General features: G+C 31.3%; 1 long non-coding RNA gene across 1 annotated transcript; it reads left to right on the top strand.

Annotated features, from left to right (window-relative positions):
- The first annotated feature begins 212 nt into the window (after positions 1-212).
- LOC141670890 (uncharacterized) lies at positions 213-916 on the top strand. Its single transcript, XR_012554805.1, has 2 exons — positions 213-376; positions 696-916. It is a non-coding gene; the product is annotated as an uncharacterized LOC141670890 (long non-coding RNA).
- The last annotated feature ends 1,582 nt before the right edge of the window (positions 917-2,498 follow it).

Genomic DNA, 2,498 nt, shown 5'->3' with positions numbered 1-2,498 from the left:
ATTATTATTATTATTATTATTATTATTAAATTCGAGTATTTAAATAATAAAATATTCTATTAGGAATTTTATGATTTTAATTTAATAGTGAATTAACTTGGCTTATAGGAGAAGTGTTGTAGATTTCTTTAGAAGATTCTAGGTGCTTGACATTTTTTTAAAAATCTCAAGAATGAAGATATTATGTGCTAAATATATATAACCCTTTTTCTAATAAGAACTCAATAGCTCACATTAATTCCACACCGAAACTACTAGAGGGAGAGAGAGGGGGAGATAAAAGTTTTGGGAGAAGATGATTTGAACAAGGGTTATGGATGGTCTGATTATATTATTTTTCCTTATTAGGTTCATGCCGTTATTGATTACAACCAAGGTAATGTCTAAACTCTCTTATTTATAATCCTTAAATTTTTTACAAATACTGTTTTATTGTAGAATAATCATGAGTATCTTGATTTATTTGTTGTAAAGGCTAGATTGTGATGAGTATCCTGAACTAATTATGGAAACATGCTAATTGGGTTTGTTAATTATCAAATTAGTAATTTTGTTAAGATTTATGTAAGGGCTTTTACTTATTCTAATTGAGAAATAAATCGTATTGTTAAATTAAATTAAAAGGGAAAGAGGATAAAAAATGGCTTCTGGATTTTGTAGAATAAAAGTAGCAGGGGTGCTTATTTGTGTTTTAGGTTTTGTTTGTGTTGGTCTAGGGAGAAAAGAAGGGCAGATGTGGAGTCATCATCCGCCGGAGGAGAACCGGCGCTGGTGATATTGTTTTCCGGTGGGAGCAAGAAGATAGAGAGATATGTTACTTGTATATTGGGCTAGGATGTGTGTATTGTGTATTGTTTGTCTTTGGAAATAAAGAGAAGAAAATGATGAAAGATTAATGGTGTGTTGTGTTTGATTGTGGTGTGCGTGCTTGTGTATTGTGTTTATGTGGGTGTGTTTTTATGTGTTACTATGTACTGTGTGTGCGGTGTTGTTCATGGATGTGTGTGTGTTCGAATGGAGGATAGGAGAGGAGAGGAGAGGGGCGAGTGGAGGAAGAGATGGCGAAGAAGAGAGAGGGTACAGTAGAGAGGAGAAGAGGGGAATTAATAGAAGGAGAAGAGAATGGAAGAAAGAAGGAAAGAAGGGACTGATGGAGAAGAAGGAGAGGGAACATTCTTCCCTGTTTTTGACCGTGAGTTCGCACGACCCTCTGCTCTTTTCTGGAAGTAGGCTTGAACCAAAATGTTCTATTCCGTCTCTAGTTTGTGCACGCGAAAGAATCATGTCTTTTCGATTTACGAGTTAAAAGAAATCATATTTTTGGTGAGAATTGCGCAGAAAATTCGGGCCTCTTGGGTTTCCAACTTTGGACTAGACTTTCACCTATTTAAAAACTACAAATCAATCTAAAATCTCTACCAAATAAATGGGAATGATTTAGAATGATTGTAAAAGAGATTTCAGGTCAAAATATTAATTTTTAAAATTATAAAAATTGTTAGAGTGCAAGTCGCCCAAAACCGATAACCCTGTTTCCGCGCCAGCCAAGTTTGAGTCGGTAGTTTTCCCGGTTAAACTAATAAGTTTGAACTTAAACTTTTGTGAAAGTTTGATTTAATATTTAACATAATAATAAAAAAGATTTTGTGATGAATATTAATTTTTCAATTTATTAAAAAATAATTAGAAGGAGAGGTGCGCATTAAGGGGTCTTCAAAAAGTCGACTCTAGTTTACCTTTTTACGTGTTGTTGGTCAAGATAAAAGAGTTATTACGAGTTGTTTAATATACAAAAATATGTTAACGCGTAGCATATTATCATAATGAGAAGTATAATGAGTTTAAAATTTATTACTAAGTAGAGTAAAAGTTGTCATAAAAATGGATACTAGAAAGAAAGTTTGAAGGGAATGACTTATGTATAAATTATGAATTAGTAAACCATGTTAAGGAATTAATTTGTCTCAGTAACGGATATATAATATAACTATAATTGGAGTTTGGTTTGAGGCTATCAAAAAAAAGTTGTAAATATTAGTATTGTACGAATTGATTATCAAAATATTAAATTATATTGTTATTCTCGGAATATTAGATCAGTTATGATTGGTGTTGCCGTTTTATCATATATAAATCTATTTGATATATATTATTTGAATGTGGGGTATAGAAACTTCTTAAATTTCTGGAAATTGGATTTAGACCAAAGGAGGAGGTCGTATATTTTTTATTACTTTGCGTAGCGTAAGTTGGACCGAGACAAATTTATTCCACTCTCCCTTACTCTGCATGTTATTTATGTTATTTAGAGTTTTAAAACTTGTAAATGTGATTTATAAATTGAATATGTTTAAAAATAGAAATATTTCGTTAATAATCTTCCTGAGCCTTAAGTTGCAAGTCGTTTAATTCTTTTCCCCATGTTAAAAAATTTTCTCACCTAAATTGCTTTATTTAATAAATCAAATTTTATTTTCTTTAACGATCTTTTATGGTCT

Source organism: Apium graveolens, chromosome 7, assembly GCF_009905375.1.
Source record: "Apium graveolens cultivar Ventura chromosome 7, ASM990537v1, whole genome shotgun sequence".
NCBI lineage: Eukaryota > Viridiplantae > Streptophyta > Magnoliopsida > Apiales > Apiaceae > Apium > Apium graveolens.
The sequence above is the reverse complement of the archived record's forward strand: the minus strand, read 5'-3'. Positions and strand labels throughout refer to the sequence as shown.